General features: G+C 38.4%; 1 pseudogene; it reads left to right on the plus strand.

Moving 5' to 3' along the window:
• Positions 1–3,469: 3,469 nt before the first annotated feature.
• On the plus strand, positions 3,470–8,559 carry LOC148121121 (UDP-glucuronosyltransferase 2B17-like; annotated as a pseudogene).
• The last annotated feature ends 18,237 nt before the right edge of the window (positions 8,560–26,796 follow it).

A 26,796-nucleotide genomic window follows, 5' to 3' on the forward strand; every position in this document is an offset into this window, starting at 1 on the left:
CTGCACGTTCAACCATGAGACAGTTTTGTAATTTTAATTTTCTACTGTCTTTTGGGGAGGCAAGTTACAAGGGTGGAAGGCAGATCTGGAAGGCCTGAGAAATGAGTGTGGCTGTAGTGTATGATATGAAACTCAAAGAATCAACAAAAAAATTATGGAAAAATTTAAACAATGAAATAGCCCTTATTCTTTTATGAAATAATAGTGTGACAAAAATTATGGATCTCATCCTCAAAACACTTTTCATTTTCATACGCGTTGTGATTACAGCTGGGTATTATATAATTACGTGAGTATGAGGGAGTAAGTTCAACAATTAATTCACAAAACAATAACTGACAAATTCCTACAACTTACCATAATATCCTACTGATGATTGCCTCAGAACAGGAAAAACAATGTTAAGAAGACTTGAACAAAAGAATGATATTGTACTTTAAACGATGGGAAAAGATGTAAATATAGTCTTTTCTTTTTGTTTTGTTTTATTTGTTAACTTTAGTGTTTTGTTTGCTTGTATTATTATTTTTCATCTTTTTTCCACAAAAACCACAGTTTTCCCTCTCTCCATTCACCTCCTTACTACCCTCCATCTGTGCTTCCTCCATTTTGAAAGGGGCAGGTGCCCCATGGGAGTCAGCATAGCCTGGTCTATCAAGTGTAGAGAGGACCAGGATACTCCCCCTCCATCAAAGCTGGGCAAGGCATTTCAATATAGGTAATAGGTTCCAAGGAGCCAGCTCATGCATCAGGGATAGGTCCTGATCCCACTTCTAGGGACCCCACAAACAGACCAAGCTTTACAATTGTCACTTACATTCACAGGGTGTAGGTTTGTAACATGCAGGCTGCATACCTGTTGGTCCAGAGTCATGAGTTCCCACTAGCTCAGGTTTGCTGTTCTGTCGGTTTCCTGTCATGATCTTGATCCAGCAGTTTTCTATGAAAATTTTGAATAAGACAAAGAAAGTTCTAATTCGGAAATACACTCTTTGGAAAAACAGTGTTTCTCCTGTTATCATTTTTTTTAAAGATTAAAGTTTAGGGTTCAGTTTGACTGTTGCTCTCTAAATTGCGCTTTGCTCATCAGCTGTACCGTTTTGAATTAGGCAACCAAGTAAGAGCAAGGATGTAGAGAGAATGGCCAGTGGTCTGTGAGGAGCTCAGCAATTAGGATGTCCTCACAAGATTTGTCTTTTGAGTATACTTGGTTTATTCACAGAAAACATTTCTTATAATATCTTTTTAACAAAAGTTTAACAGACACCTCACTAAGCAGGGAACAGTTGCCAGTCAGAAAATGCTCCCGCAGGGTTCCCTTGGGGATCTCTTACCATGAGGATGCTTAGGAAACTATCTATGGTCTGGACCCATGCCATGATGAAGTCCTTCAGCTGTGTCAATTCAGCTCAGGAGGGAATCCCAAGACCCCGAGAGCACAAGGGGAACGTGTGAGCTTAGCAACAGTGCCTGAAGTTCGATGGTAACCAAAGCTAGGGTCACACAGAGTCTAGTTTCAGAGTAATCAACACAAAGGCTTGAGAGCTGCTTCTCAGGAGGATCACGTCATGTGGTCTACAATCTGACCATATTTGTACTGCTTGCATATTGGAACAGTCAGGTCCATATGCTTCTTAAAGAACTACACAGAAAGAAAGATGGACAGAATATGCTCTGAGTCCAGGTACCTATGCAGCCAAATGTATTTAAGGCCCCAAAATCAGCCACATAAGAAAGACTAGCTTCATCATTGTCTGAAGGAGAAAGATATAAGAGAAATAGTAAAAGCAAACCGTAAAATTAAGGCAGGTCATAAAGTCTATTATAGTACCAAAGAACAGATAATATTTGAGGAGAATAGATACTAACCTTTAGATTATTGTCTTAGTGATGTGCTAAGATTTAATACCTGCAACATAACTCTGTCTTTATTGCTTTCTGTTTCTGATTAGAGTTCACAGTTCTGAGAAGTCAAGTGGAATTAATGTATGACTACAGGAATTTGAGAATTTGACCTGACGATATGTTAAATCCATTGCGTGTATTTTACACTCTTATGTATATATACTAATTCTCTGTTTGGTAATTCACTCCGCTGAGCTGAAAATTTAACACTAGTTAGGATTACTTCTTCCTCTTCTTTCTCTGTCTTTCTCTCTCTCTGCCTCTTTCTTGTTGCAGAAAATCACAAATCTCAAAGTAGAATTTTAGTGGGTTTCTTTCTTTTAGTGCGCATATGTGCAGTATTTACTATTCAATATTCATGAAGGTCTTCCCTCCAATTAGTGATGTCTAACAAGATATTGACAGTCTGTATCACCTGAATGCTATGTTTAAGCTAGGTACACGCAAGTCTAATTATGTGGGATTCTCTTCTGTATGCCATGAATATCATTAGTTAATAAAGAATCTGTCCTGGACTGGCAGGGCAGAATAGAAGTAGATGGGGAAACAAAACTGAATTCTGGGAGAGAGAAGGCAGAGTCAAAGAGAAGCCTTGTAGCCCACCAGAGACAGACTCCTGACAGAATCTTGCCAGTAAGCCACAGACACACGGCAAAACACAGACTGATAGAAATGGTTTAAATTAAAATATAAGAATTAGCCAATAGGAAGCAAGAGCTAATAGGCCAAGCAGTGGTTTTTCTGTTGTTCTTCTGATCCTAGGTCATCAAAAACTAAAGTTACATGTCAGTTTCCAGAATCTGCATGTGCAATCTTACAGAAATTGATGACCTCAGAAATGGTGGTCATAGCATTTTCTTGAGAGGAGGGAATGTGGATGCATGCAATCACATACTTTTTAGAGTCTTTGTGGATTAGATTCTGATAACAAGCTATTCAACTACTTCTTGGGCTTATGAAGGGCCTGCAGACAGGTAAAATGAACCAACTGACTGCCTTAGCAGACAATATTACTCATATTAGTCTATCAACTGTGAGTCTAACAACCCAATTGCTAGTGTTCTATTTCCCAAGGAGCATGTGTAGGAGAAAACTGTTGTCTATCTGCTTCCCAGGGCTTCAGTCAATGGAGGTTTTTAGGTGCATTACCAAGCTATTTAAGAAATTATATGTATGCAAATATGTTAATCAAAATACTTATGCAAATTTCTTAAAAATGATATCAATAAAATAATTATAAGCTGTACAATTAATGCATCTGGTGTTCTGTGTTGAGAAGAATTTTCTGACTAACCTCTTGCTAACCAATGTTCTTGCTACTATTCAAATATCTTAGAAACAGAACATTTGTGCAGACAGGACTTTGACTCCTGAATTTGATTCATTACAAAACATTTGTCATTAAACATTGACATGCAACTATGCATAATTAATATTTGTTTTTACTATCTCCATTAGATCAGAAGTTCAGTGTGGTCATTTAGTGCATTTGTCTTGATCAACTCCAGTTAATTTTTAACTCAAGGCTTTTTCTCCTTAGATATAAGGATAAGCGATGACACAGGGGACACACCCTGAACAGAAGACTTGAAGTCTCAGGATGATTGTAAAGTGGATGTCTGTTCTGCTACTCCTGCAAATGGGTTGTCACTTAAGATCTGGGAACTGTGGGAAGGTATTGGTATGGCCAATGGAATACAGTCACTGGATGAATCTAAAGATAATACTGGATGAACTTGTACAGAGGGGTCATGAAGTGACAGTTCTGAGAACTTCAGCTTCCATCTTTCTTGATCCCCAAAACCACCTGGTCTGAAGTTTGAGAGTTTTTCTACATGTGTCAGTAAAGATGATCTGGCCAAGGTTTTCACAATGTTTGTGGATGTATAAACTCATGAGATACCAAGAGATTTATGTTTATTGTTCTCTCCTTTGCTACAAAATATGGCTAATGAATTATCTGATAGCTATCTAAGGATTTGCAAAGACACAGTTTCAAACAAACAACTTATGACAAAACTACAGAGATCCATGTTTGATGTCCTTTTTTCAGATCCCATTGCTCCCTGTGGGGAGCTGATAGCTGAACTTCTGCAGATCCCTTTTCTGTACAGTCTCTGCGCCTCTCCTGGCTATAAAATGGAAAAGTGAAGTGGAAGATTTCTAGTCCCTCCCTTTTATGTACCTATAATTTTGTCAGGACTAGGTGGTCAAATGACATTCTTGGAAAGGGTAAAAAATATGATGTGTATGCATTATTTTGACTTTTGCTTCGAGACATTTAATGAGAAGAAATGGAGTCAGTTTTACAGTGAAACTTTGGGTGAGTTATGTTTCTTCTCAGTAGCGCAATGACCTAAATTTCACAAGTATTTTAATCTATAGTCATGTCCATGAAATGCAAAGTGAAGTTGCCTTTTATAGGTGATCAAATGTAATATGATATTAGTTAGCAAATACACTGTAACAGCTTATATTATTGATCAAAGAGAAGCATGCATCAGACTTGATACAGGACATTCAGCTGAGATGCAGAGCTGCAAAGAGAAGCAAGTAGACTTTTCTTAAGTGATTCTTTAATCATTTTTGCTGTAATTTTAAATCTATTTTAATAAGTCACTAGCTAGTTAACCAAATCATAATTAATGTATATTAAGGAATGAAATATTTTACAGTTTCCCTATGTATATAATATTGAAGTAATTATTTTCTTTTGCATAGGCAACTATCTTTATTTAAAACTAAACTGTGGGATCTGAAAACATAACCAAAGGGTTAAGAGTTCTTTTCTGTTCATTTTTAGTACCTGAGTTCTGTTCCTAGCACCCACCCAGGTCCAGTGTCTCAAAATTGCCTGTATGTTCTGCTTCAGGGTACCTGCTGCCCCTTTATGGTATCTGCCGATTCCTGAACAAACTTAGTATATAATTTCACACAGACACACATATACATAAATAAAAATATAAATTATAAAATATTTTCTCTGTATTGGCTAAAGGATTCCTTTACTCTTGAAAGATATTGTGTTAGTTCACAGGATTAAAAGTAGAACAGGGGCTTCAACCAACACCATATTTTTTTTATTGTGTACTTGCCTAACATCCATTGTTTAAACACTACAGAAGCATGGATACTCACATACTCGGTCTGTATTTTTGAAGTCCTGCTTTTTTCCCTCTTAAAAAGTATTTCATAAGTAATACTGACAAAACTTTCTATTTTCATAATTTCTGAAAATATTGTGATTGTTTTTGTAAGAAAGTATTGTTAAATTTTTTAATATGAAATAAAGGTAAAAGCACTAACCAAAAATTCAGCAATTCATAAACTATACAGCTCCTTCAGCAAAAGAGGGAAGGAGGACTAGCTACAAACTATAAGGACCCTGGGGAAGTCTGGCCATGGTACACGGGGTGATGTGACTTTTGGACCTTGAATGTGTGTCTATATTTGTACTGTTCTTTTTAAAGATGTAGAGAGGTTTAAAATGTGTTCTCTTTAAATAGTGGCTTAGGGGGTATTACAATAAGTGTTACAAGTTAATTAGAAACATTAGTTAATTTTTACAGTTTTCTTTTAAAAAAAAAAAGCCCAATTTGACATTTATATATATTATGTGGACAACAAATCAATGACACTGCAAATTATGTTATACATCAATAAACACTGTTTTTTAAATGCACATGTTCCATATCAAGCATATATTCCTCCATCATTTAAGGAAATATGTTTTATATTCAAATGACAATCATTCAACTTTTCTCCTTCTGACTTGCTCGTTTCTCCTTCTAGGAAGGTCCACTACCTTAACTGAGACAATAGTCAAAGCAGAAATGTGGCTCATTCGATCCTACTGGGTTTTGGAGTTTCCTCGCCCAACCCTACCAAATGTTGACTATGTTGGAGTCTCCACTGCAAATCTGCTAACTCCTTGCCGAAGGTAAATGCATTCTTTAGATCTCTTTTATATTTGATTTCCTTTCTGGTGAACGTGATTCTACACCCTTCAGTACATTTTTCTCCCAGGGATAGAGATATATAAGAAGTGAACTTAAGCATCCTCCTAACTAGGACGTCAATAAACTCAGGAAAGAATGTGATGGACCTGGTAAATATTCCTATCAGTGAATTAAATTAGATCAGTTAGGGTACTTAGGTGGTTAGTAATTGGATATAGTCCTTTCCATGAAATTATGAGGATGTATGTTTGAATCACAACACCCAGGAAAAAGTTTGATGACCCAGCACAGTACAATGACATTAGCACTGAGGTGGCTGAAACAGGTTGATACTGGGAGCTTGCTGCTCACTAGTCTGTTAAAAAATGTTGGGATTTGTGTTCAGTGTGAGACAATCTCAAACCCTATGTTGAAGATTCATAGAGGAAGACCATCAGCTTTTAACTTTTGGCATCTATGTGCTAAACAAAAGCAAGGCACCTCCCCAGCAACCATAATACACACACATACATACCCACACATATAAGCACATACATGGGCACAGACACACACACACACACAAACACACAGAGATGTACACACATGTATACACAAACACATGTGCACACAATCACACACACACATAAACACATGACAAAGACAGAGAAATTAAGTCAGTTAAACTCATAAGTAATAAACTGCTCATCACCAAAAGCTATGATAATCATACATCTGAAGTAAATGCTTGATATGAACAAACAGCATAGACATAGTTTCTCTCCAACCAGTAAATTTTGGATATCAGTTCTGAAAATACACTATTTATATACAATATCAGAAAATTATTATATACTCTATGTTTATCTTGCAGTTATGATTGTTTCACAAAGAATCAAAACATATTATTAATCATAGTAGGATGTTTGTGAAAACCACCACATATATACATACTATTACTTAAATGTTATTTCATCAAATACTAGCTAATAATATTAAATAAGCCATTATAGAAAAAAAATAAAATAGCAAGGGAAAAATACTTTCCTGTAGGAAGAAAGTTTGCAAATGAAGTGACAATTTTAGAATGCTTTATAGAATATGCTTACACTCCTGAATTTTAATTTTGTCAGAGGAAAATATTTAGACTATTTGTTGCACAATGTTTGAGTACAGTTTGCATGGATGCCTGCGAAGTTCAAAATCTCTGATTGCCATGCTTGTCTTCTGTATGTTTTAAAAACACTATACAAAATATTCTTATAAACACTTCAATTTTTATTCTCCTAGTTTGTTTCATAAGGGTTTCATAAGTGGTTATTCTACAACTGTATTTTTTATGAAATAAACTTTCTTCACAGGAAATGGAAGACTTTGTCCAGACCTCTGGAGAGCATGGTGTCATAGTGTTTTCTCTGGGGTCAATGGTCAGCAACATGTCAGAAGACAAAGCCAATGCAATTGCATGGACCCTTGCCCAGATTCCACAAAAGGTGAGAGAAAGCATTCCATGGGAGGTGACTCTATACTAAGCCTGTGAACGTCCTTGAAAGGTCTGATTATAGAAATGGTTGTGTAAAAGGTAGAGTTTTAAGGTAGCTCTAATTTCCCTTAGTCAAATTTAGAAAATTATATTCACAACAGATGTTTCAATACTACAGAAGGTGTTTTTGACTGAGAATGACTTGAATATAAACACAGTGATCAATGTGGGAACATTCTGAAATGTTGGCATGATGATGACATTGCTATTAAGAGTATGTAGACATAGTCAAATTTTTCAATGTCACTTGTTCATTACTTAAAGTCACTGCAAACTTTAGATTTTTAGGGGTGAGTTAATTTGTATCTAGTATTTCTACCAGAATAACAGTAAGCAGGTGTTGAAAAAGTTTGAAATGCAGCATGACTCTGAATCCTAATTTTGGAATAGACCTGTTCAGAGTGCAGTTGAAAGGACCAATTAAAGGAACGTTGTCTGAGGCTCACCAACTGTCAATCAAAGTACATTTTTGGCTAATTGAAAGAAAATGCAATAAAAGAAAAAAATCTATTTTTAGGTTGACCTGCCAGTTTTTGTAGGAGAAGTATCCAAGGAAAATGTATAGATGGGTGCTTCCCTCACAGTGATGTCAGCATCATAAAAGATGAAACTCACCACTTTGCTCTTAACCAGTCAGAGTGAAAGTCCTACCAATCAAGGAAGATCTAGGAAAATGAAAAAGGAACCAAAAGAACATAAGGTAAAAAATAAAGTTTCAGATCACTCACTTTATAAAGCATACTGAAAAGTAATTTATTGTGGATTAAATTTGAATGTTTATGAATGTTTTGAAGTTTTGTAGTGGAACAGCCTCTGTTTAATCATCTGCATTAATTTTTTTGATGTTATCCCGTAGTTGATTTTTCAGTCACATAGCAAATTCATGTTAACCATGTGACTAATGCTCAATTTTATAAGATCTGTCTGAGAATTTCAACATTAGCACCTATTGTAGGCTTCAGCTTGAGACTGGTTTTTCTGTCACAGAGCATCCATGAATATTTGGAGTACACATCTGGTTTTGAAAGAACCTTTTTAGGGGCATCGAGTAGAAAGGATAGAAAAGGGCTGATTAAGGGAAGATCGATGCAGGCAGATGAATGTGACAAAAGGTTACTGCTGCGCCAGCGCAGGCTGGAACCAAGAATCTCAGCGGAGAGTGTCCAGGTTGAATGAATGTACAGAGCACGAGGTTGAGGTGGAACAGCATTTTTATTGTTCTGCTGGGGCTAGCTTTTATACCATGGCACCAAATGAGGAGGTGGCTGCAAAGGGACTGTAACCTGACGCCAGCAGGGATCAAGGAACGGTCACCACACACTCAAAATTTCTTTCTCAACTCCAGGAGCAGAGGGAATTTATTATGTTTTCTTTTCAGATAAGCACCTCAAATGGGGGCAGGGATATGTAACTTGGGGCTCCAGTTCCCACAATTCCCCCTACTTTATTTTATAATGAAGGGTTCTGTCTTAGGTCCTGCGAGGGAAGTGCTTTCCCTTACTCGTCATAGGGTCCCCGATGCCCTGTCTTAGGTTGGGGGTCTCCTCACAGGTTGCCCATCCTTGGAGACCCTCATTTTTTCAGTATCTGCAGCCACACCTCATGACTTCCAGGAGAGTCATGGGCAAAACTGAGTTAACACCTGATGGTGGACAAGCTCAGTCAGGGTGAAGATGTTTAGGACTTGTTTTAAGAGGAGCAGGCCTACTTCCACCTCTACTAGTCCCAAGATCCCCAGGGATAAGGCACCTCCCCATCGCTGTGCCCAACCCCCAATCTGGGCCATGGTATTGCACCATCCCTCAGCAGATACAGGTTTAACATGAGTTTCATTAATTGCAATAATTTGATGTACCAAAGAGTGGGTAAAGTTTACAAAGAAATCATTCCAAGGCCCCCTACGTAAAAATTAAGGTGTTGCACCTCGAAGGACATATTTTTCACTTCCATAAGGGTCACACAGGCAGAATGATAAAAATGAGAACAAGAGGCTTGTTGTACCATCCCCAACACATTAATCTGTTCCTGTAATAAGGCTGTTTGCTGATTTAAATTTAACATCTCCAATTGAATATGTGAGTTAATGGTATTTTGAGTTTCTAAGGCCTGGGTAACATGGGCAGTAAGAGTGTTAACAGTCTCTGCAGTAGCTGCATTATGGGACATGGTGATTCCCACAATGGTGGCAGCTGTGGCTGATATGGCAATAGCTGCGATGACTGTGGTGGTGATCCCAAAGTGTCTTCTTTCTCTATACAAGATAAGCTCCCATCCATCATATGGGTCTTCTACCACCAGGGGAACCAGGGCAAGAATTCTCACCATCAGCATGGACTCATCCATCAGGGACCAGCAGTTGCTCAAAAAGCAGGAGCTGGAAGAACAATTAAGGACACCATCCTCCCCAACTGACCCATTAAAGGAGACAAACATAAAGGGAGGCAGAACACAAGGTATGCTGACAATAGAGAAATTCATTCCCGCTGCATAATTAATCTGGAGAGATGTTTCAAAGATGTCCGATGTGTTCCATCAGGCTGTAGCATTGAAGGCCAAGTCCCTTTGAAGGGCTAAATGCCTAATATCTGTACATGCATGAGGACCGCAGAGAAACATGCCCGCGAACGTAGGTGAAACTCCTGCCATATTTGGATTTCTATAGGAATAATCAAAGGCCCCTCTCAAGGAGTTTTTAAAGGTAGGTCAGTGACCAAACTACCATAAATATTTATCTCCCTCCAATTTCCATGGTTCTTTAGGAGCACAATTTCCCCAAGGCAATGATAAGTATAATCTGAAGGATTGTGGCGTCTTCCAACATAAGGGAGCTGGTCTCGGATGGGTTGGAAGTTCAGAAACATTTCTTTTAAAATTTATTGGGTAAAAAATATCTCTCAATCCAAAACAAGGATGCCCAGAAGAATTAGAAGAAAAGTCTCCCAGAGAATAATTACTAAGGACTACACATGGTCCAGAAAGGGAGACACTAGGTATCTCTGAAATATTGCTAATCCTCTGGAAGCAGAGGGCATGGGATATATCAAACGTTAAATTACCCAATGAAGATCTTTTTAATGCTGTATTTGCTACAGGAACCCCCAAGGTATAATTAGTGGAATAAAAGGATGGAAAAACAGAGCTTATTTTACTTACTGGCATCAGTGTGAGCGGATTCCTCACCAGTGCCAGTCTCAGGCCTCCCTCGATGTTTTTCACTTGAATCCATATTATCAGGGCCAGTAGGGCCTGGCTCCACTGGCCGAACATTCCACTCCGGCACCCAGATGGGTTTTTTGGTTCCTGGAAGGAAGAAACCAATGACTCCCCTCAGCCTAAGTAACATGGGTGTGGGTGATTGCCATTGTCCTGTGATACTATCCTTCCATCTAACCCAACCCAGAGATTGGGAAGGTGTCTGCCAATGTCGTTCCATTGCTGGTAGACCTTGTTTATCTACTGTTAAAAAATTTAAAATGTCTAAAATTGTAGATAACTGGGTATTTGGGGAGATAATATAAACCCCCTTCTTTATTTTACAAAAAAAAAACTGTTTAAGGGTAGCATGTGTGTGCTCCACTATGGCTTGTCCTGTGGGATTATGTGGAATTCCAAAGGTATATGTAATTTGATGTTCTTGGCAAAATTTTGCAAACCGTTGCTTGGTATAAACTGGTCCGTTGTCTGTTTTGAGAAAATCTGGGATGCCCATATCGGCAAAAGCCTGTAGACAATGGGCAATAACATCCTTAATCCTTTCTCCTGAATGTAGGGAGGCATAAATTACCTTGGAATAAGTGTCTCCAGAGACATATAAAAATTTAAGTCTGCCAGCTTGGAACAAATGGGTAACATCCATCTGCCAAAGGTGGTTAGGACGGGGACCTCGAGGATTAACACCTTTGTTGGGGGCATTATGAAATGGAGCACAAGCTGGACATTGGGATGTGATTTGAGTAGCTATGGCTAGAGAACAGCCAGAGTGAAACTTTAGAGAGTGAAACTTTAGAAAAGAGGCATTTAAATGATACTTTTCATGAAGATGATGGGCCCGTTGTTCCTCAGAAAGGAACAATGCCATTGGGTGGGTGAGGAAATCTGCAAGCTTATTTCCCTCTGCCAAGGGCCCTGGAAGATCAGTATGGGCCCAAATGTGGCCAACAAAGGCAGGAAACATTCTTGGCATATAAGACTTTGCAGCTGAACCAAAAGGTGGAAAACCTGAGAGGTAGGTAATATGTATGGTGAGGTTTCCAATGACCCAACAATCCTTGCCACATATATACTATCAGTAGACAAATTGAAGGGTTGATCCATGAAAAAGAAAAAGGCCATAGGGCAGGCCATGAGTTCTGCAGCTTGAGCAGAAATTGGACCTAGGGACTGTTTTTCTTTAATTGAATCAGAGACCACCACTGCATAGCCCTTGGAAGAACGATCAGTGAACACTGAGCGCACCCTTAAGGGGGGAGGTTTTAATAATTCTTGAAAAGATGACAGGATGATACTTAAAAAAGGAAATGAAATGGGAATCAGGATAATGGTTATCAAAAATGGCTCCAGTGGTTGCGGTGAACAAGGTCCATCCATCTTGAACTCTCTGTAGCCTTGTTATTTCTTCTTTTTGATAAGGGATTAGAAATTTATTTGAGCTCCTGCCAAAAACTTGTAAACTAAAATCATATACCTTCCATAGGAGCTGTAGCATCATTTCATAACATGGGGTCACTACCTTCTTAGGGGAAGCGGGTAAATGTAGCCAATAAATGGGTCCCTCTTGCCAAAAAATGCCAGTCGGTGAAAATTGTGAAGAAAAGACCATGAAATAAAAAGGGTGGGCATAATCGAGGCAGCGGAGATATGCTCATTCAAGAGCATTAAGCAAGGTATATAGGGCTTCTTTTGCTGCTGGAGCCTTGATCCTGGGGGAGGAAGGGAAAGGGTCCCCAGGCAGCATGTCATAAAGGGGCTTAAGAGCTCCCATAGGAATGGAAAGGGAGGAACAGATCCACTGAACATCTCCCAATAAACTCTGCCAGATCGTACTGAATTTGTTGCTGGATGGTCCCAAAACCACCTGTCCCTGCCAGCATGTCAGCATTTCTTTGGAGTTGCCCATGCAGCGCATTCTGAGTGGCAGTCTGGGTACATCTATCCTGAAACTCTCCTCTCCATGTACGAAATTCTCCCCCACTAAGTGCAGCATGGTAGAGCTGCTGCCAATCACTTGGGGTGAGAGCTCAAAAAGACTCCATAAGAGATAATGTAAATGGGGCTTGGGTGCCATAAAGGCTGGCAGCTTCCTTTAATTGTTTTAAGACCTTAAAGGCCAGAGGTTCCTGAGGAGGAAAAACCTGCCCTGGATTGTTGGGATCTGGAATTTCCATAACAGGGGCAATCACTAGGTAAGCACTTAATGCCTCTGCAGGGAGCCTCCTCTGAGCCCAACTGAATGGGAGGGGCCAGAGAGGTCCTGACCAAGTCAGAAAGAGGATAGGGAGGGGGCTTGTCCTGCTCCCAAGAGGTTCCTTTTGTCTTTTATTTTAAACAGGCTCTGCATAATTCCTGCTGCAGTACTGCGATTTCTCCCTCCAAAGTTTCTTCTTCTGAGCCTGTTGATTCTCCCAAGCTCTCTTCAAAATCAGACAAAGAGGGATAGAGGCGTGTTTGTGCCAAAGAATTTTGCTTGGGATGAGCTAAGTTCCAAGAGGAAACTCTGTCCCGGGACTCAATTCCCTCTCCGCTGTCTGGAGGATTTTTCTTTTTAGTCTTCCTCTCCTCTACCTTACTGGGCCTCCCCTTAGGCTGAGAGACTGGTTCAGCTTCCATGTCGGAGGCAATATCAGAACAAAGGAAGCCTTAGTCTCACTAACTTGAATCTCAGATAACACCTCTTTTGTTGCTTCCAAAGCCTGCTTAACCCGGACTTTCTCTGTAAGCAAAGCATCCCTGATTAGTCTCCAAAGGGAGAACGTGGCGATTGGCAGGACTTCAGGCCCCTCCTTTCTCAAAGATTTTTGAAGATCCCCGTGGACCTGTTCCCATTCAGAAATATTGAGGGCTCCACTGGAGACAAACCAGGGACTCCACGTCTCTATAGTTTTAAGAAAATCTTCTAAAGTCTTAAATTTTACAGTTGTTCCCTGCTCTTTCAACAATCTCTTTAACTGAAACTTTAACTCTGATTTACCCGGGATATTCCCCATTTCTTAATTATGTGTGTGTGTGTGTGTGTGTGTGTGTGTGTGTGTGTGTGTATTATATATTTAAGAATAATATATATATATTTCTTAATCCCTAATTCATCCTGGCCGGCTTCAAAATGACCTGGTCCACTTTTACCTCACTTTCTGATCTCAGCTATCTTGGTGGAGACCTCCAAATGCCGTGCCAGCACGGGCTGGAACCAAGAATCTCGGCAGAGGGTGTCCAGGTTGAGTGAATGCACAGAGCACGAAGTTGAGGTGGAACAGCATTTTTATTGTTCTCCTGGGGCTAGCTTTTATACCATGGCACCAAATGAGGAGGGGGCTGAGAAGGGACAGTAACCTGACCCCAGCAGGGATCAAGGAATGGTCACCATGCACTCAAAATTCTTTTCTCAACTACAGGAGCAGAGAGAATTTATTATGTTTTCTTTTCAGATAAGCACCTCAAATGGGGGCAGGGATATGTAACTTGGGGCTGCAGTTCCCACAGGTTATTATTTTCTGACTTCCCAAAGAAGTGAAGAAAAAGTAAATGTCAGTTTCACTTTCTTTGGTCGCCTTCATCATTTAGATGGCAGATGGAGACCCAGTGTGCAGGCATGTTCTGAGCATATTGGTCTGCATAAATTGTTAGGTCCCGTGGGTCCCAACATAGACAAATATTTTCCCTAACTGGACTGGAACGAAGGTGCAAGGAATAATCAGACACAGCTAATATGGTCATTATCGAAGGGCATCTTAGGCTTCTTCCCATCTTGAAGATCTACCCGAGTATATTATATCAAAATTCTCTTAAGTCCCCCCCTCAATTGAGGTGGGATACCTCATTAATATTCTCTTTCCAGAATGAGCAGCTAGGTACAGCACATGTAACTAAGTCATCAGCTTTAACAAACGCCTCTCCCCAGGTGATCTATATTTATAACAAAAGAGGATTAGGATATCCTGGCTGTTGTTGAGGGTACTGACAGGCTTTCTGCAGGTCTATGTGACCTCCTCAGGTGGGCCTATGTGTTTAGAGCCTGGCTGCCACACAAATATAGAAATATGGGCCTACAATCCATTTTCTCTTTTTAAATTTAATAACCCCTGTGTTTTTGCAACAGGATATATGGGTCGTGCCTGGCTTGGGCATAGTCTTCTTCCTATTACCCAAATTTTTCCATCTTTGGAAAGCGGCTTTTGTGAGATTTCCTGTCTTAAGCATCTGGGGAGGAGAAGCTTTAAACCTGTCATTGACTGATGACCTCTGTAAAGAAAAAAGATTAGTGGAGAGAAATTTACTTTTCAGGCCCTGTGTATCATAGCCAATATCTTTTGTCCCGATATATCATAATGCTTTATAAATAATTATGCTTCCAAAGGCTACAGTCTCCTATTTAAAGGAGAGTAGAATCGCCTTAGTTGAAAATGTTTCTTCCACTGGTTCAGAGCATCACTTATATCTAGCATTCTCAGCATATGCATCAATTCTCAACACTTACTGTCACAACCTCTCTTTCAGCAATTGCTAGTAGCATCAAGTCACAATCATGATTTTTCCACATTATCAGTCAATACCATATTTTCAATTTTTTGTATCATAATTTCATATTTAGCCGGTCAGTACCAGCTCTCCAAATATCATAATTTCATATTTAGTTGGCCAGTACCAACTCTCCAATTATTCATAATTTTATATTCTTTTCCATAATTTTATATTCTTTTTGGTCATTACTGATGAATTTAGCACCACTGATCAGTACCAGTTCTTTTCTATCACCTTATATGTAGTTGTAGATATCAGGTCATTACCATTAAGAGTACAATACCATTTGCTGTTATTAAATCTCATTTTCAGTCTCTGTGCATCTGTAAAACCCTTAGTCTGCCCCCTTGTTACATGAAGAGGGGTTTTAGTCATTCTTTATTTTGAATCTTTCTTTCCCTGAGGGGAAAGCTTAGGTCCTAGTTCTTAGGTTTAATATTTTATTTAAAATGAGTTCTGTGTCCCATAAACCGAAAATATTCAAATGTTCAATTTGTAACTTGGTTTTAAAGCAACAGGTTTCAAACGACAGCCAGCTGCAGACACCACAGTCAGCTCATCTCAGCAGGATCTCTTTGTCTGAAGTCTCTGTGTAGCGATGCGAGTTGGCAGCTGCAGGTCCAGATCAGGCTCCTCTATGTGGACTGGATTACCGGTTCTTCCAAGAGCTCTTCTTATTCTATTTCTCCTGCTGGGCAGTTGTCAGCTAAGCTGTCCTCAGTTCAACTGTCCTTCTGCTGAATGCACTGAATCAGTAGCTCTAGAAGCCCTCTGGCTTGATTTTCATCCTGTGAGAAAACAGACATGCCCTCGTCCCCATATTAGGATGGGATCGGGTCCTTTCCATATTTCAGTGTAACAATCCTTCCACCTTGCTTTAGAAAATGATGTTTTTGTACCATTATGCCACAATCTGTCCACAGCTGATTGCTCATGGACATCTGTATTTAGAAAGTTTAGCATAAACAATGCATGATTTAAGGCATTTTGTGGCATCTGAGGATACAACTCCCCTGTCTTTATTTTTTGGAGTTGTGTTTTTAAGAAGCTATGTGTATGCTCCACGATTTCTTGTCTTTGAAGATTATAAGGAATACCAGTCTTATGAACAATGCTGTACTCAATATTCCATTGAGTACAAAATTTTTGAAAAGCTTTGTTAATATAATCGAACCCATTGTCCATCTTTATTACCTTTGGGGTTCCCATGCATGAAAAACATTTTAAGCAATGAGTTATCACATGCTTGGTGGCTTTGCCAGTTTGTGCTGTGGCCATCATGAATCCTGAATACGTATTAATTGTCACATGCAGGTATCTCAATTTTACAAACTCAGTAATGTGAGTTACATCCATTTGCCATATATGGTTAGGAAGCAGTCCTCAGGGATTTACCCCCAAATGAGGTACAGGTAGATATTGTGGACATCTTTTACATTGTTTAACAATTTGATGAGCACCTTCTCTGGTCAACTTAAATTGCTTTTTAAAACTTAAGCTGTTTTGATGGTGCAAAGCATGTGACTGTTGTGTAAGTTCAACCTGTGATATAGCAATTATTTTTGTAAGTTCGTCAGCTAGAGCATTACCTTCAGCTAATGGAACAGGAAGATTTGAATGTGCTCTGATATGTCCCACAAAATATGGTAACTTTCTACATTGTATGGCTTCCTGAATCTGCTGAAACTATATCTTGTTCATTGCTAGTTCCTATATATGACACAGTTTCCAAGATTTGCAATGCATCATAAATATACCGACTATCAGTATATAGAGTTAAAACCTTATTAGCAAAATTCTTAAATATTAGAGTTACAGTCCACAGCTCCACTATTTGAGATGAAGTTGGTCCTGTCTGTAACACGTGTCTTTCACCATTGACTACATAAGCAGCTTTTCCATTAGATGAGCCATCAGTGAAAATCAGTAAAGCATCCTTTAAGGGATCCTTTGCTACTATTTTAGAAAAAATGAATGAATGCTGTTGTATAAACTGCAGTAACTGGTCAGCTGGGAAAATATTATTAATCTGACCTTGAAACTGAGCAAATGCAAATGCCGATAAATCACTATTTTGAAATAACCATTTAATTTGCTGCTTAGTATAAGGAACATTGATTAAAGCTGGCTCTTTGTCAAAATATTTCCTAGATTTTATTTTGCTCTTCTGTGCTAAACATGCTACTGCTTCAAAATAAGGATTTAATACTTTTACTGATGATACAGGCAGATGCAGCCACAGAAGTGGTCCATTCTGCCATAAGACTGCTGTAGGAGCCAGTCTTGTAAGTAAAATACATGCCTTCCACATGTTGCTGTAATCGATGTAGCACACCTGCTGTTCCTGTATAGACTGCTCTATCTGTGAGAGTGTCAGTCTGGCAGCTGCTGAAAGCTGCCTGCTAGAATTTGGATCACTGTCTCCTTTAAGGATTTCATTTAAAGGCTCGAGGTCTCCTGTAGGAAACCTTAAATAAGGTCTTAGCCATTGTATATTTCCTAACAACCTTTGAAAGTCATTAAGAGATTTTAAGTCATCCTTCCTAATTTCTATCTTCTGAGTCTTAATTTCTTTGGAGTATAACATGTGATTTAGATATTGGAAAGGCAGGTGCCTCTGTACTTTCTCCGGAGCAATAATTAACCCTGCATGGCTTAGGCTCTGTTGTAACAATCCATACGTCTCTAGTAAAGTATCCTTATCTCTGTGAGCCAGAAGAATGTCACCCATGCAAAGAATAACATATACCTTTGGAAATTGATTTCTAACATTTTGAATAGTTTGAGCTACAAATTTCTGGAATAAAGTAGCACTATTTAACATTCCCTGTGGCAAAATATTCCACTGATATCTCCTCATTGGCTCTCTGAAATTAACTGAAGGAAAGCTAAAAACAAATCTTTGACAATCTTACAATGCTACAGGAATTGTATAAAAACAATCTTTCAAGTCTAAGATAATTTTACGTGGTCCCTTTGGTATAACTACTGGAGATGGCAGTCCTGGTTGTAATGCTACCATTGGATGCATGGTTGTATTAAACTCTCTTCAATCCTGCATAAATATCCACTTTCTTGATTTCTTTTTAATAACAAAAATTGGCTAGTTCCATGAAGAATTAGATGGTGAAATATGTCCACTATACAGCTGTTCCTGCACTAACTGCTGGGCAGCTTGTAATTTTTCTTGTGTTAGAGACCACTGACTCACCCATACTGGCTCATCACTTTTCCATATTATCGGGTCTGCACGGAGTGCAGGTCTTTCAGTGACTTCTCCTAAAAATACCCTAATCCTGCTTTAGGGGGTCTACTGTCTGGTAAAACAGGATTAACCTTTCCCTTATTATCCTTGCCTAGATCTTGATTAGGTAATGATCCTTGTTGAAACAACTGATTAGTAAAAGTCATGCTGGAAGAATATAAATATACACCCATTCTAGACATAATATCTCTGCCCCATAAGTTCACAAGTAAATAAGGAATAATATATGGCTTAAAAGTTTCTTCATGGCCTTCCTCATCTTTCCAATGCAATTTATTACTACTCTGTTCAGGATTTCTAGTCTGACCAATTCCTTGTAACTGTGTAATAGTCTCCATTTTTGGCCACTTAGAAGGACACTGGCTTGTGGTTATAACTGAAATATCCGTGCCAGTATCCAGGAGGCTAGAAAATCTCTTTCCATTTATAAACAAAGAGAGTTCTGGTCTCTGAGGATCTATGGTCTGTATCCAAAATGCATCAGATGAACCAAATCCGTCTTCTTCTCTCTTTTCATTTTGAGACCTCAACTAACCTCATTGAAGAAAAATTTAGAATTAACATTTGAATGTATTGGTACAACTCTAACATAGCCTCAGTGGCATACATATTGAGAGAAACAATTAATCAATGAGATCTCTTGAACTGAGAAGCTTCTGTATAGCAAAGACATAATATCAGGTTATAGAATTGGAAAATACCTTTATTAGTTACTAATCCATTTAAAAAACATACAAAGAACTTAGGAAATTAGTTATCAAAAGAACAAATAATCCAATAAAAATATATGCAATATATATATAAATATATAAGTTTTTATATAAATAAATAAAGATATAAATTAAAAACTTTTGGTAGATAAACTTAAAATGTCTGAAAGACATTTAAAAAATGTTTAAGTATAACATTCTTAACTATTGGAAAAATGTGAGTCAGAACAATTCTGAGACTTCTTCTTATCCCTGCAGAAATAACCAAGATCAAAAACATTGCTCATAACTTATGCTAAGAGAAACTCCTTCATTGCCGGTGGCACTGCAAACTGGCACAGCTGCTTTGGATCCTAGTCTGTCAAATTCTCAGAAAATTAGGTAACAAACTATTTAAAAACTCAGTTATACCTCTTTTGGGCCTATATACAAAAGATATTCAGCCATACCGCAAGGACATGTTCTCAACTATGTTCATAGCAGAATCATTTTATCATATACAGAATCTGAAAACAACCCAAATGTACCTCTTCTACATATCCGACAAATGAGATAGTCATGAATACCATAAAATATTTTTGAGTAATTATGATCACATAAATTGAAAAACCTGTATAATAAGAACTTTAAACCTTTGAAGAAAGAAATTTAAGTCATCAGAAAATGAAAAGATCTCCTATTCTCTTGTAAAGATAGCGTCAACATAGCAAAATTGACAATCTTATTGAAATCAATCTATAGATTTAATGTAAATGCCCATTAAACTTATAACAAAATTCTTCACAGACCTCGAAGAAACAATCCTCAACTTTATGAGAAAAGACAAAAACTCAGGATAGCCTAAACAATCTTAAAATCTTGTATAATCAAGGAACTTTTGAATGCCTCACAATCTCTGACTTAAAACTTTACTGCAGAGCCATAGTACTAAAATCAATTAACCTTGGATACGAATTTATCTGCCTACAAACAGCAGACTTTTGACAAAGAAGCAAAATTGTTAAATGGAAAAGAAGCATTTTAACCTGCTTATCTCAGAGGCTACCTTAATTTAAACATGTCTTTTTTCTTTTTCTTTTTTCTTTTAGCTGAAGCTGTGCCGCATGACAGAGAGTAAGATACAGGTTCACTTTGTCTGTTAGACTGCCTTCCCGAGCTCTGGTGGGTGGATTTTTAACTATCTTTTTTATTTTAACTTGTAAATCATGAAATTAGGAGAATTTCTGAATCCTCTCCTCTGTTCTACAGACTATGTGAGGTTAAATTTGTTCTCTAAACTTACTCTTGCTCCTGCTTGCCTTTTACCTGCAAATGGGTTAGATTAGCTGGCTACTGTGCCCACGTGGTACCTCAGTCTCAGCAGTAACTTGGTGATTCTTGGGTCAAAAGTAATTTTTCCTTCACCTTTCCTACTCATTTAGCAAGCAATAAAAGTTGCAATTCTGCATCTATCATGCTTATAGATTCTCAATAACTCTGCCATTGTTCCTGCTCCATTCTCATTCCCTTTAGTTACCAACATATAAAACTGAATACTTTTTTTTTTATCCCATATTTTTATGTTTACAAGTTTTACTCCCGGTACTATTGTTCCGTTTTGTTATCTAAGTGCATATTATTGATGTATCCACTGATTTTTTTTTCGCAGGTCTCTCATGTCTGGTCATTTTTTCTTTGCTTTTTGGGATGTGCGGATCAGCCTCGCATTCTCCTCTGTCCTTTGTCCGGTTTTTCTTTGGCTTCAGCGGTCAGCATTTACAGTCTCTTTTGTCTTGTCCTCTTTTTGGTTTCTAACGGAGTTCGGTGGTCAGCACCACATTGCCTTTTGTCTCGGGGTTTAGCAGACGCAATTATGTTAGGGCCTATGGGTCGCAACATAGAAAACTATTTTCCCTCCCTGGACTGAAACGGAGGCGCAAGGAATAATCAGAAACAGCTTACATGGTCATCACGGAAGGACATCTTAGGCTTCTCCCCATCCTGAAGATCTACCCGTCTTTATTGTATCAAAACTCTCTTAATCCACCCCTCAACTGAGATGGGATACCTCATCAATATTCTCTTTCCAGAATGAGCAGCTAGGGACAACACCTGCAATTAAGTCATCACCTTCAGCAAACACCTCTCCCCAGGCGATTTACATTTATAACAAAAGAGAAGGATTAGCACATCCTGGCTAATGTTGAGGGTACTGACAGGTTTTCTGCAGGTCTACCTGACCACCTCAGGTGGACCTATGGCTTCTTAACCTGGCTGCTACACCAATACGGGCCTACAATAAATAACTTTAAAAAGAACAAAAGTCTTTGGGGGAGAAGATAAAACAGCAAGTTGAATGTTTTATTTTAAAACCTAAACTGTCCCTGCACCAGGAATAGTGAGACCTGGGAGAATGGGTCTGAAAATGAGGCAGAATAAAGTCTTAGGCTGTAGTCAACTTTATTCAGAGAACCAGACAATGTATACGCTGAAAGTCAAGAAAGGTCTTATGAGCAAAACATACATGAGTTAAAGTTGTATACAATCATAATGAGAAGCCCTGTGCGACAAAAACGTGTTTTTCCACAGAGGCACACAAAGAGCAGTCTATACATTATCTGGATAACAACAACAAGCAGTTGTGGTTACCCTGAAGTAAACCCACTCCTTTCTACTACATCTGGGAGAAGAGCAAAAACACATTCCAAGAAATAATAGGATAAGAACATAAATGTAAAACAGTTTTCTATCCTTCTATAGCAATGTATAAATAAAATTTGAAAACCCATACAGTTCTGTAACTCTCCTTAAAACTGATTGTTAGTCAGACATAATATAGTACAGCAAGAATCAAAGCCATATGATTGTTGACATTGGGTCCTCCCCTGATTTACTGATTGAACCAGAAAAGAAAGGTAAGAAATTAGTGTTATACGGACCTAATCGTGTACATAAATCCATTCTAAATGTTTATTATTTTGTGCTACACTTCCTCTAGAAGACAACTGAGTGGTGAAAATAAGTTTCAAGGCAGCAAAGGATCCACACTGTGGGGGCCCACAGAAGTGGTTCCACTCCACATTGAGCAAAGGTCAGAGAACTCAAGCCTATTTCTGTTCTTTTAAGGATAAGAGAGGTTTGACCCAGGGATTGACCACCTACAGGATACTTGGTCTAAAGTGTAGTCACTGTATGTCTTGCCTAAAACATCAGAGTGCTTATCATAGGAAATAGAGTTGGCATCTGAAGTACTGAAGCAAGCAATTGTTCTATTTGTTCTTTGTGTCATGTTAAGTCAGTCTTTTGCTTTCTTCCCTCTTTTTTGGACTGGGGTATATAAGCTTATGAAAAACAAACACGGGCAAATTCAGTATTCAATATTCTTGCTGCTATCCTAATGTTTCTGTATTTCTTTCTTATCTCTGTTCCTCCTACCTAAGTTTTCTAATCCATGTGCTGTTACCTTGGAACGTGTAAAACCTGTCAAGGCTGAACCCCGACTAATGTCACCCCAAAAGATGTCACTCTAACTTGTGGCTATGATGCTACACAATATACAAATGCCTCTTTTAATTTAAAATCAAATAATTAAAATTCTTCTGTTACCATTCAAGATAAACTAAGAACTATACAATGCTTTCTCTCCTTTCAGAGTTTTAGATAGATTGGTTAGGTCATAATTAGTCATTCATAAAGTGGTATACAGAAAATAAACATACCCTAATAATTTGTGAAAAGCATTGAATGTTTTTAAATTTTCTAATGGACATTTGTGGGGTAGTTGGTGTGTTGCTTAGCAGTTGTTATAGTAACTAGTTATCACAGGTATTACACAGTGTCTCATTGCTGTACTTTTTCAGGTGTAATAATAAGCTCATTTGTGTAGTACATCCTGAGTCATATCCTATATGGACTGTAGCTTCTCTTTGGGGAAGACTAATAGGACATTATCCATATAATTAATAATACTGAATGAAAAAAAATAAAAAGATAAGGTAAGGATATAGCTATTCATAGGTATGCTGGAAAACAAGATTTATTATAGATATATTAGAAAGCATAGTCAGAGGCAGGTACAGTGACATCTCAAATGGTCCAGAGAGGTCATGACCAGACTGAGCTGGACCAGATGTGGAGAGGGGAGAGAGGGGAATCAGGTGAAGCAGCCTGGAGACCAAAAACATGAAAAAGAACAGGTAATCATAATGGTTGGGTTATGTAGGAAAGAACAGCCCAGCACCTTGGGCTGGAGATTCAAGATAGGGGGCAGGATATGTCAGCCAGGAGGGTACCACAGGTAAAGACTGAAGGATACAGGGAAAAGCAGGCAGAAAGGTCAACTTTGCAATATGAAATTAGCACCTTAGCAATTTGTCCAAGGTTTGAACCTAACAAATCTAAGCCCACCTAAGGGAAGGCCTGCCTCACAGGCCTTGACACATATACTGCACAGTATTGACACATAAAAGGGGATTTTGTCATGTCTTGGGTGATTTTGTCATGTCTTGGGTTAATACAGTTCATTAATATCACAACTGAGATCCTTTATGGTTGAATGAAGGAACAGAAAAGACAAAATGTACATTACTATGAGGATGAATATGTATGGTAAAAAACCATTTTTTATGAATGCAAAACTATTAAAGGCCACCAATGGCTGTCTTTAGGTAAGCCAGGCTGTAAAGATCCCATTGACCACATGGTGGCATTAACATTTCACAACTCAATCATCCATCCTCAGCACTTTCTGGATAGAACTCCTCAACACTCTCTGGGTAGGACTTCTCAGCACTCTCTGGATAGAGCTCCTCAGTACTCTCTGGGTAGGACTCCTCAGCAGTGCAACAGGGCTAGCTGGTCTTCCCAGGACCCAGGAGACAAAGGGCCAGCAGCAGTGGGGGGAGGGAGGGGGTCCTGTGGAACACCGAAGACCCTGCTGCAGAAGCTGAGGGGAGAGGGGCTGTGCTCTCTTCCTGGACAGGCAGGCTGCCCAGGCGAGCACCCACTCACCTCTCTGGGAAGAGCTCCTCAGCAGTGTAACAGGGCTAGCTGGTCTTCGCAGGACCCGGGAGACAAAGGGCCAGCAGCAGTGGGGGGAGGGAGGGGTCCCGTGGAACACTGAAGACCCTGTTGCAGAAGCTGAGGGGGGAGGGGCTGTGCTCTCTTCCTGGACAGGCAGGCTGCCCAGGTGAGCACCCACTCACCTCTCTGGGAAGAGCTCCTCAGCAGTGCAACAGGGCTAGCTCAAGTTATAATTCTTATTAGTAGCTCTGTGTCCTTGAAATGCAAAGTGAACTTACCTTTTATAGGTGATAAATTGTAATATGATGTTAGCTACCAATGTCACTGTAAAAGCTCGTATTATTGATCAAAGAGAAGCAGGTATCAGTCCTGATACAGGACATTCTGATGAGCTATACACCTAGCAAGAGATGTCATTAGACTTTTCCTAAGTGATCTTTTAGTCATTTTACTATAATTATCAATCTATTTTAATAAATCTCTAGCTAGTTAAACAAATTATGATTAATTTAGACTGGAATATAAAATATTTTACAGTTTCAATATGTATATAACATTGAAGAAATTATTTTCTCTTGCATAGGAAACTGTCTTAATTTAAAATTAAAAATGTGGGTTCTGAAAACAACTAAAATGTTAAGAGTGTTTTCTGTTCATTTTGAGTATCTGGGTTCTGTTCTTTGGACTCATTCAGGTCCAGTGACTCAAAATTGCCTGTAACTTCAGCTTCTTGGAACCTGCTGCCCTTTTATGGTATCTGGAGGCACCTGAATAAACTTACCATACACAAACACACATACACACATATAAAAATATGATTTATAGGACATATTCTCTGTATTTCCTAAAGAACTTTCTTACTCTTGTACGATACTATACTACTCCACAGGCTTACAAATGATACTGGAGTTTCTACCAATACTATATTCCTTTATTGCTACTTACCTAATATCCGTTGTTTAAACATTACAGAAGCATGGATATGTATGTACCCGGTCTGTATTCTTTTGCAGTTATTTTTTATCTCCTCTCCCTCTCAAAAAATATGTCATAATTAAGGCTGTCCAATATTTCTATTCTCATAATGTCTAAAAATATTGTGATTATTGTTGCAGGATAAGTACTATTAAAATTCTTAATATGAAACAAAGTTAGAAGCATTAACCAGAAATTCAGCCATTCATAAACTTTTCAGCCATTCATAAACTTTACAGCTCCTTTAGCAAAACAAGGAAGGAAGAAGGACTAGATACACACTACAAGGACCCTGGGGAAGTCTGGCCATCGTACACAGTGCGATGTGTCTTTTGGACCTGGAATGTGTGTTTATATTTGCACTGTTCCTCTTGAAGATGTAGAGAGAATTAAAATGTGTGCTCTTTCATATAGCTAGCTAGTGGTTATTTCAATAATTATTATTTCAAATAAATGTAGAAACAAAAGGTAATTTTTGTGATTGCTTTAAAAATAAACCCAAGCTGACATTTATGAATATTATGTGAGGAACAAATCAATTACACATGCAAATTGTGTTACATATGAATAAACATGGGTTTTTAAATCTACGTGTTCTACATCAAACATATATCTTTCATCATTTAAAAAATATATTTTACGTTCGATTGACAATATGTCAAATTTTCTCTTTCTCACTTGCTCATTTCTACTTCTAGGAAGGCCCACTACCTTAACTGAGACAATAGGCAGAGCAGAAATGTGGCTCATTAGATCCTACTGGAATTTGAATTTTCCTCGTTCAACTGTATCAAATGATGACTGTGTTGGAGTTTTCCACCGCAAACCTGCTAAACCCTTGCCGAAGGTAAATATCTTTTTAAAATTTATTTTATTTAATTCATTTTTGATGAATGTGACTCTACATCTGTCATTAGTTTTTTTTCTCCCAGGGAAATAGATATATAGTCAGTGAGCTTAAGCATCTTGCTATCTAGGAAGTCAAAAACCTCAGGAAAGAGTGTGATAGACCAATGAGTGACATATTCATATCAGTGAATTAAATTAGGTAAGTTAAGGTACTTGGTTGTCTAGCCATTGGGTAAAGTCCTTACCAAACAACTAAGAGGATGCAAGTTTGAGTCCTAACACCCAGGTAAAAATATGAATGTCCCAGTACAGTGTAATGACATTAGTTCTGAGGTTGCAGAAACAGGTTAATACTGGAAGCTTGCTGGTCACTAATCTGATAAAAATTGCAAGATTTGTTTTCAATGTGAGACAATCTAAAAAACTATGTTAAAGATTGATAGACGAACGCATCAGATTTTAACTTTTGGCATCTATGTGCTAAACAAATGCAGGAAACCTCCCGAGCACACCCCAAACACACACACACACACACACACACACACACACACACACACATACACACTTGTACAGACACATAAGCACACACACACATATACCAAATATACATGTGCACACAAGCGCACACACATATAAACACATGCAAAAACACAGAGAAGTTAAATCAGTTAAATTCATCATTCAGAAACTGTTAATCTCCAAAAGCCATGATGAACATTTCCCCAAGGTAATTGAAAGTTGGACAAACAACATAGACATAGTTTTTTTCCAATCAGTAAATTGTAGATGTTAGCTCTGAAAATAACCTATTCATATACAATATCATAAAATAATTACATGATATATGTTTATCAAGAAGTTATGATTGTGTCTCAAAGA

This window comes from Myodes glareolus, chromosome 8 (assembly GCF_982192425.1).
Source record: "Myodes glareolus chromosome 8, mMyoGla1.1, whole genome shotgun sequence".
Classification (NCBI taxonomy): domain Eukaryota; kingdom Metazoa; phylum Chordata; class Mammalia; order Rodentia; family Cricetidae; genus Myodes; species Myodes glareolus.